This window comes from Plecotus auritus (assembly GCF_963455305.1).
Source record: "Plecotus auritus genome assembly, chromosome: 2".
In the NCBI taxonomy this organism is placed as follows: domain Eukaryota; kingdom Metazoa; phylum Chordata; class Mammalia; order Chiroptera; family Vespertilionidae; genus Plecotus; species Plecotus auritus.
In genome coordinates this window covers 120,871,022-120,881,092 of record NC_137771.1, presented here as the reverse complement: position 1 = coordinate 120,881,092, position 10,071 = coordinate 120,871,022, and the positions used below count along the sequence as shown (strand labels likewise).

General features: G+C 44.2%; 2 pseudogenes across 2 annotated transcripts; both read left to right on the top strand.

Annotated features, from left to right (window-relative positions):
* The first annotated feature begins 1,412 nt into the window (after positions 1-1,412).
* LOC308241193 (zinc finger CCHC domain-containing protein 9-like) lies at positions 1,413-3,877 on the top strand (annotated as a pseudogene). The gene is made up of 2 exons: positions 1,413-2,095; positions 3,737-3,877. The product of its transcript is annotated as a zinc finger CCHC domain-containing protein 9-like (transcript).
* On the top strand, positions 2,155-3,174 carry LOC308242608 (interferon gamma receptor 2-like; annotated as a pseudogene). The gene has a single exon. The product of its transcript is annotated as an interferon gamma receptor 2-like (transcript).
* Positions 3,878-10,071: the final 6,194 nt, after the last annotated feature.

Genomic DNA, 10,071 nt, shown 5'->3' with positions numbered 1-10,071 from the left:
TCATCCCTAGTATAAACCTTTAGCTGCCTAGATTTTCCTGTGCTCAGCAATGTTCTTTTCCTCCTCAGCTCCCTGCTTTATTTTTCCCCCTGGGAATCCCAGACCCTATGGTTTACAACTGTTCTGTTCAGCCCTTGAGACTTAAACTTCCACACACTTTTTCACTAAGTCATCTATGAAAAGAGCTTCTGGGTCAGAACGTGGGTTGATGGAACAGGCCAGATGAGTCCCTGGGCTCTGCCCCGCAAAGACCCGAGGTTACTTCTTCGCCTCTGGAAACAGTGAGAACATTTCTACTTCCTTCTCCTCTATCCCTTTCTCCCCCACCTTCTCAACCATCCACACGCACCACTCGCCCCACACCCACCAATGACAAAAGTGGGAAAGGGGGCTGAGAGCTTTCCAGGATGCTGCGAGACCCACCATTGTGAGGCATAGAAAAGGGATTTTCTCATACCTCCTGTGGTTGTGAGGGAGGGGACTTATCCTCCAGGCCACATATTGGGGATATAAAGGAAATGCCTCAGCATGATGTATTTATGTTAAATAAAAGTTAATTTTTAAATGGCTCAGGGAATATTGTAAATCCTATATAATAAACAGGTGATATGCCCTCACACAAGATGGCCACCCCCATGTGGTCACAAGATGGCCACCACAAGATGGCCGGCAGAAGAGGGCCGTTGTGGGCGATCAGGCCAGCAGGGGAGGGCAGTTAGGGGTGACCAGACCTGCAGGGGAGGGCAGTTAGGGGTGGCCAGGCCAGCAGGGGAGGGCAGTTAGGGGCAACCTGGCCAGCAGGGGAGGGCAGTTAGGGGCAACCAGGCTTTTGTGACCCTCCCTTTCTATTTGGGGCATCTCCCTCCCAGGTAAAGGGATGTGAGAAACACACTTTTAGCTGATTCTAAAAGTGAACAAATGCCTCCTTGTGTGCGACCTCAAATGAGGGTCAGCTGGGCTAGTCACGCTTACCAGGAGACCAAGAGTGCCCAGACCAGGTGCCCGTCCTCCTCATGCAGGGAAGCCTGCCACAACCTGACCTGTGTTCCTGCCTGGAAATGCCTAAGGTGATTCCAGTGTTTCTGAAGCACCCACTGAGCCTTCCAAAGGAGATTTAAAAAAAAAAATAGTTACTCCAGGCAGAGGGCTCAGAGAGTTTGGCCAGTACCTGGAGCTCTGGGGAGAGTACAGATGGCTTGGGCTCTATCTTACGTCCACCCTCACTATCAAAAGATTTGTCTTTTTAACTTCACTGCTCTGAAGTATTCACGCATGGTAGATGTGCTCGGGGGAATGAGATGGGGCCCCGGGACACCCCTAGAAAGTGGTAGAGTGCACTCCGTAGTTCCTGGGACTTGGCAGGAACACTGAGGCACAGGCTGCAAGATTGATATAGTACCTCTGATGAAACCATGACCAGGTGGGCACGAGTCACTACCACACATAACAAAAGACCCTGCCTGCAACATCATGGGAGGATATGAAGAAGGGGTCCTCTGAGGAAAAAAGCCAAAGCCTACCAAAGAGTAAACAACTTGAAGCCAATAGGCTGAGCATTAAAAATGACCCACACCAAGCAAAACACAATAAGAACAAAAAAAAGGACTACTTAAGTGAAGATGTGAATGGATTCATGCACAAAACTCACAGATGGTTCACAATGGGGAAAAGATAGCAACAGACAGTCAAGAAGTATGGGAAGAAATTGCAGTTGCTTTAAAGAAAGATAGTCACAGAGAAGGAAGAAAATTAAAAAGACAAGCAGCAAAGAAAAATGCAATGGCATGTTTTCATTGTAGAAAACCTGGCCATGGGATTGCAGATTGCTAGGCCACCCTTGAGAATCAAGATATGGGCATTGGAATATGTTATCAGTGTGAATCTACAGAGCACAAAGTAACCAAGTGCAAGGCTAAAGTAGATCCAGCTCTCGGTGAATTTCCTTTTGCAAAATGTTTTGTTTGTGGGGCACCTGTCCAGATATTGCCCTGATAATCCCAAAGGAGTCTATGCTGATGGTGGCTGCTGCAGACTTTGTGGCTCTGTGGGACACTTTAATAAGGGTTGCCCTCAAAGTAAGAATTCAGATCAGAGCGTGCCGGCCGGGCAGCACCCTGAGCCACCGCCGAGCCTGCGCCGCCGAGAGCCCAGGCCATGCAGACGCCGCTGCTGTGGCTTCTGCGCCGCCACGGCGGCCTCAGCAGACTCTCCCTCCCAGCTGCCTGCTCCTCAGAACCCGAAGATTCGCCTGTACAACACGGAGCAGGTCCTGAGCTGGGAGCCGGGGTCGCTGAGCAATGAGGCTGCGCTGGTGGTGTACCAGGTGCAGTTCAAATACCCCAGCAGCGCGAGTGGTCCGACGTCACTGTAAGCAGCGTCGGGGTGAACTGTTCGAAGATCTGGGTGACCGAGTGTGACTTCACCCCCACCGGCCTGTCCCGGGGTTTCCTGCGCTATTTCAACGTCTCCCTGCGCGACCAGGCTGAGCTGCCGGGGCTGCCGGGGCGCGTCTCCGCCTGGGCCTCGGCGCCCTGGTTTCAGCACTAACGGAACGTGACCATCGGGCCTCCAGGACACGTCTAGGTGACCCCAGGAGAAGACTCCCTGGTCATCAAGCTGTCCCCGCCCTTCAACATCGCGGATCCCTCCATGGTCACGTTTCTGTATTACGTCCATTACTGGGAAAAGGCCGAAACCCACAGGTGAAGGGCCCCTTCAGGGACAGCTCCATTGTGCTGCGGGACCTACAGCCCTTCAGAGAATACTGCCTCCAGGTCCAGGCGCACCTGCCCTGGGAATCCCAGGACCTCACCAGACCCGGGCTTTCAAGCAACATCTCTTGTCACGAGTTAGCAGCAGACGCCTCAACCAAGCTGCAGCGAGTCGTCCTGATCGCCATGGCCACCTTCCTGTCGCTGGCGGGGCTGTTGGGCGCCTGCATCTTCCTGATCCTGAGGTTCTGGCGCCTGATCAAGTATTGGTTCCACTCCCCGCCGGGCATCCCCCGTGCAGATAGAGGAGTATTTAAAGGACCCGGCTCAGCACATCCTGGAGGTCCTGGACCAGGACAGCCCGGCAGAGGACGATGCCTGGGACTCGGTGTCCGAAGTCTCATCTTCAGAGCAGGAGCTGAGGACGCTCTCCAAAGCAGAGGACGCTCTCCCTACACTTTGAACCGAAGCGCTGTCGGCCCAGCCTGCGGGAGCAGACCGGAGCCAGCACGCTCACCTGTTCCTGTCAGGACTTCCCAAGCCCAGGACTCCAAGTCCCCACTGCAGACAGGGCCATCGGGCCTGGGGGTACAAGTGGGCCTTGTTGGGGAAGACACGTTTATTTTTTTCTTTAAGAATTTTCTAATCATATGATTTTCTAGAATGATTCTACAGAGATATCCCCCCAAAATGGTGTCTCTTAAACACTAAAAAGGCCTGTCATCGTTGTTAGCAAGTGGCCCTGGCGCTCTGGCTAGCTCCCCTCCCCCCCCCCCCCCCCCCCCCGTCAGACCCGCAGGCAGGAGCTGGCCCGCTCCTGGACTCCGCGGGTCCCGTGGCCTGTCATCACCGCCCCACCGGCCCAGCCGGGACACTGAGCACCTTCACAGCCAGTCTCCCAGCTTAAAACGGAATTAATCTTGTAAATATTTTCCTGGTAATTTAAGGGTTTGGTTTTTTTTTTTCAACCTGAAAATAAAAGACTATATAATTAAAAAAAAAAAAAAAAGAATTCAGATCAAATGGTTACAGTTGGTCGCTGTGCAAAGGGGATGAGTGCAGACTATGAAGAAATTTTGGATGTGCCTAAACCACAGAAACCCAAAATGAAGATACCTAAAAGAGAGGAGAATGTGAGAGGTTATGGCTCAGCATCCCAATGCTGAAGGAAATGATGCCATGTAAGAGAAATTGCACACTCATAGAGATGGAAAAGGACAGCAATGCTGCCTTAGTCATTTAGTCTGAACACACCCAGATTTGTTTCATTTGTCCTGTCAGGGGCAAAGGGCTCTGCAGTGTCCAGCCTGCCAGCTGCAAGTTAAGTATAAGGTTTTTCATATAGGCTTCAATGAGATGTTAGTGTCCATTTTGTCTTCTTTGGGTTACTTTTGTTAAATTTTAATGATCTATAAATTAGTGAAATAATTAGAAATAAACTGCAGGTACCAATGCAATATTTAAAAAAAAAAGATTTATCTTTTTCACCCTGGTCTCCCCAGTCTGTCAGTAATGAGAGACTTATGTAAAAAGGGTGGAACCCTACTTTAGCCAAGACTAGGACTCTAAACCCATTGGTAGGATAATTTTCTTGATAATATAGGTGTTTAGGTATATGATCTACCTGGGAACATGGAGGGGCACTGCAGATAATGTTGGAGGGCTTGCTTTTGTCCCTTTTGGCCCTCCTCTTCCCAGTTCTCTGTTCTATCTGGTTTTCACACTAAAGAAAAGAGTCCTCTACTCCAGGGCCCATATGCCCTCCAGCACATGGGGAGGTGTAGGCACCAGAAGCATGCTGTGCCTCTGGCACAGGGGCAATCCCCCCTAGGTTTTCCTACAATCCTAGTAAGGACTAGGATCCCCATCCAACCTCCATAAGTCTAAGGCTAGTTTCCTAAAATTCAAATCCTGGGAAAGTTGTCAAACTTATTTGGCCAAAAGATTATATATAAAAGATAAAAATTTTCTTTTTAACAGACCAGAAAAGGACTAAAAAATCTTATATTAAAGTGGGTAATGGTTTTCTTTAGAACCAAGAAATCCTTGCTCTCTGTCAGAGAGACGATGAGACCTGGGCACAGAAGGGGGTGGCAATGGTGTCTAGGGGTGGTATTCCCTGTGTGCAAGTATGGCTTGTAACCTGGTGGAGACAAACTGAACAAGAATTATAACAAACTAGAGGCCCAGTGCATGAAATTTGTGCACGGGTAGGGTCTCTAGGCCTGGTCAGCATTCAGGGCCAATTGGAGCCTTCTGGCTGCCAGCCGGGGCCTTCCTTCATTCGGCACCACCCCCTGGTGGTCAGTGCACATCAAAGAAAGCAATCGAACTCCCAGTCTCCCAGCCAAACTCTTGAGGGGAAAATTTGCATATTAGGCTTTTATATATATAGATGGCCCAGAGGAAGGAAAAGCATTTTACTACTCATTGATTCCAAGGCTAAGGATGGTTAAAAAGTAAGTATTAGTCTGGAGAGTTGTAACTAAACATCCAAGAAAACTAGACAAATTTAGGATTCAGTTCAATTCATAGGTGAAAAATAAAACTTCAAAACAATTAATTGGAGATTAAAAATGGCAGCAGAGTAGGAGGATGCTGCATGGACATGCTCCCAGGAACAAGCTGGAATTACAACTGAAATACGAAAAGGCTTCCTGAATAATCAATGGAAAACTCACAGGAGAGAACCCTGATACCCAAGGACCGAAGGTGGAGACCGCATAGAGACTGGTAGGAGGGGTGGAGGCATGAAAGGGCTGGCCAGGCACCCACAGACAGCAACTGAAGTCCCAGAGAGCTATCTCAGCTGGCGGGGGGGGGGGTGGAGAGTGCCACTGAGAACTCTGGGATCTAATCCCGAAGCTGGGCTCCCCCGTAAAGTGCACCAAAACTGAGGAGGGTACCCACATAACATCTAGCTGTGAAAAGCAGTGGGGTGCTGTCTGCCAGGGAGTGGCAGCTGAAAGTTTGGGCACTCTCTTGAAGGGCCAATGAACAAAAATTCCCTGTGGAGCCACCCACCTCGTGCTCTGGCAGAGGGAGGGTGAAGTGGACTGGAGTGGTGAGGGTGGAAGCCAGGACTTGGGACTCAGGGGATAGAGCTCATAAGGCACACATCCCAAGTTTCCTGGGCTGAGTCATTCCCTCACACAACTGAGGACATCTTTCCCACATAGACATCTGCCTGGCCTGGGAGGAAGACAGCCAACACACCCCATTGGAAAACACCTTGCCCTGAGACTACTTAAGAGATTAAAAGTAACAATTAGCCTCCAGGTAGAAGAAACTGCCCCACCCTATTGAAAAACTCTTGCCACACTTGAAGACCATTGCCTGGGGGCAATTCAAGTCGGAATCCTATTAGTATGTAGATAGAGGTGGTCTCTGGAGGCTTTGAGTCTTTGCCTTATCCAATTAGTCAGAAACAGCCTTTAACACTGTCCTGCACTAGAGATTGAGAGGTATAGAGGATCTACCTAAAACATAGTCACAAACCCAAACAGACAACCAAAATGAGGAGACAAAGAAACAACCCCCAAATGAAAGAACTAGTGAATTCTCCAGAAGAAGAGATAAAAGAAGCAGAGATAAGAAATTTATCTGAAACAGAGTTCAGAGTAATTATGTTAAAAATGCTCAACAGTATGAAAAAATATATAATAACTATGAAAAAAGAACAGACTGAGATAAAGAATGACATAACACAAATAAAGAACACATTGGAAGGAATACACAGCAGATTAGGGGAAGCTGAGGATTGAATCTGTGAATTAGAAGACAGAGTTGAAAATATCACTCAATCAGAGAGCCAAAAAGAAAAAAATAAAATTAAAAAAACAGGAGAACAGCCTAAGAGAGCTGTGGGACAATGTGAAACGTAGCAATATTAGAATAGTAGGTATGCCAGAAGAGGCAGAAAGGAAGGAATGGAGAAGGTGTTTGACGAAATAATGGTAGAAAACTTCCCCAACCTAATAAAGGAAAAAGTCACACAAGTTCAGGAGGCACAGAGAACCCCAAACAAAAAGAACCCAAACAGGCCCACACCCAGACACATCATAATTTAAATGCCAAAAATTAAAGACAAAGAGAGAATCTTAAAAGCAGCAAGAGAAAAGAAAACTCTTACCTACAAAGGAATTCCCAAATGGTTGACACCTGATTTCTCATCAGAAACGCTACAGGCCAGAAGGGAATGGCATGAAGTCCTCAAGGTAATGGAAAGCAAGGATCTGAGACCAAGATTACTATATCCAGCAAGGGTATCATTTAAAATAGATGATCAAATAAAGAGCTTCCCAGACAAAAAAAAAAAAAAAAAAGCTCATAAGGCACACATCCCAAGAGTTCCTCACCACCAAGCCAGCATTACAAGAAATGCTAAAGGGATTGCTGGAAGGGATTGCTGAGAAGAAACAGAGAGAGAAACCTAGCCACACAGAATTAAAATGGCTATAAATAAGTACCTTTCAATAATAACCCTAAATGTAAATGAATTAAATGCTCCAATCACAAGGTGTAGGGTTAGCTGAATGGATACAAAAACATGGCCCAACTGTATGCTGTCTACACGAGACCCACCTCAAAACAAAAGAAACACAGGATGAAAGTGAAGGGTTGGAAAAAAATTTTCCATGCAAATGGAAAAGAAAAAAAAAGCTGGAGTAGCAATACTCATATCTGACAAAATAGGTTTTAAATGCATTATGCTAAGTGAAATAAGCAATTTGAAGAAAGATAAATATCATGATCTCACTCATTTGTGGAATATAATAAACAACATAAACTGATGAACAAAAATAGAGCCAGAGGGGGGAAAATATTCTAGAATATAATAGAAGTAATGGTGTTATTTGCAGATTTTTAATATTTCCTACAACTTTTGTGATATCATACTACATTAGTATAGTTTTGGTAATATTATTATACTTAAAATCCTTTTATTATTGAAATATTAATATTTATTGCATGTAAGATCACTTTTCTTGAATAATTGGTGTTTATTTCATGTAACATCATATTTAAAATCTTTTTTCTTGAGATATTAATGTTTATTGCATGTAACATTATTATATTTAAAATAGTTTTTCTTGAAATAAAAAAACTAGGAAAAAATTTATTGAAGTCTACTCATAATTGTGTATCCTAGAGTCTATTGAAATACAATTTTTCTCCCCCCAAAAATTCTTATTTTTATTAAAGACTAAATTAAGACCAACTTGTTTATTGCATTAAGTATAGTTTTAACTTGGCCTGATTGTTTGAATGAACTCAATAAGGATAGTAATTGACTGTATGGGCTCTTTTTAAATCTGTTTTGCTGGAATCTCATGATTGATCTTTAATGAGCACCTCAGGGCAAAGAAGCTAGCTGCTATCAGGCTTGCCTGCAATACCTGTAGACTTGGGTGAATTCCTCAAGTTGAGGTTCCCAATGATGTCTTGAGGTTCCTTCCTTATTATCACTCAGGAAAACAACCTTCATTACTTACCTGGAAAGACTGCCATGAACCACATGGCCAAGCAAGGTACCAGGATTTTCTCCAAGGTACTCACATTGGCTTCAAGTCTTTTGGTGACATCCAGAGTCTAGGCATGTATCTCTCAGACATGACACTCCAGTCAAAGTCTTGGTTAACAAAACCACTATTGGAAGCCGGTCTTATTGAAGTCATGCAAAGAAATATGTTGCCATGATTTACTCATTAAGAGTTGCCAAACTCTGGAGGGATAAGGTAGGGAGAAATATATATAATTTACCAAATTTATTTGTTTCTTTGTATTTGAAAAACAAAGATTAAAAATCAGCAATATTTTCAATAAAAGTTACAAAAACTATGTAATTATTTTTAGTTCATTCAATCCCAATATTCAGTTTTTTGTTTTTCCTGATTTTTTCTGTTAGTACTTCTATAAATCTAAATACTTTATAGAGTTTTCATTCAATTCAAAGGGGATGATCTGAAAATGTCAGAGTCCTTTTTGCAAAACACAATATTCTAGAATAACAATTAGAGTTATAAATGAAAGAATAAGGTAGTTATTGTTTCTTTATTTGACAAAGTTTCCCCTGTATCTTAAGTATAAAATTCTCCTTTGTAAGAGAAAACAAATCCTTGTCTTTGGTGTGGTCAGTAAATGGCATTAATTGGATTTTTGCTATTTGTCTTCCTGAGTAGATTGATTTAATCTATTTATCCTTTGGCTGGGGAGGAATAATGCAAACCATTTATTCTTAAGTGCCCTTGTTTTATGGAAGATAGGATTTTATAGATTGCTACAGACTGTTGAATGTTCTAGGCTGTTTCCAATATTGAATTTTGACTTTTCATAATAATGAATGTATGTGAGAGATCTTGCCTATATTATGAAAAGCAAAGCAAGTAAACCTGGCTTATGAAGTACAGATAGGCCCCCAGACAATCCAAAGAGCAGGTGGCGTGGGGATCTGAGGCATCATACACCCTGCTGTCCATAGGTCTTAAAATTTCTCCATTGAATATTCTGGTATAGATTAATTTTTAAGGTTCCCTGTTACTTTGTTGTGGCCTTCCCAGAAATCATGACAAGCATTTGCCAAGCCTTGAGACTGCTAGCTTATCTGCTTAGAGAGCAAATAGGCCCTTTTTTCCCCCATCTCCATTTCTGCATTCTCTAATCAGGAAGGTTTTGTTTTTTGTTTTTGTTTTTGTTTTTGTTTATTAACTATTTGACCTTTGTCCTTGGCTGGGGAAGATAATGGTTTGTTAATTACAAGCTGACTATTAATTGCCCACACTGTTTGCCCTTTGTTTTAACTTCCTTTTAACATTTTTCCTTACTAGCCTTCTATAACTTTCACAAACATTTCATCACAAATCTTTTAACTTCCAGAAATAACTAGCTTTAGAACTTGTCAGGACTGATCCGAGACCCTGAGCAATGGATGAATGATTACTCTGACACAGGATTGCTGTGAAAGAGAGGGCTAAGGAATTGCCTGGCTAAAGGAACCAGAAAGCCTAGATTGCCTGCCTCTTCAGGCTTTTATTGTAACAGCAGTTTGGGATAAAGTTTATCCATTAGATACAATCAGTAGGGTAAGTAATCTTGGGAGGACTCATGTGTCTGCATGTCCTTTGAGTAAGGACACCTAAGGATTAAGCATAAAGATTCCGGTAAACACCCAAGGGTCTGCATGTGCAGACTTGTTTGGAAAGGTCAAGGAACAATTAGGGGTGGCTGCCTTCAGCCAACTTCCCTAAGTTGGAATTCTGATAAGCAGGGGCAGGCCACATTCAGCCAACTCCCCTAGGTCAGAATTTCCTCCTTACAAACTTTCCAACCAAGTCTCCTGTGCTCCCCAACATCTCCCCCG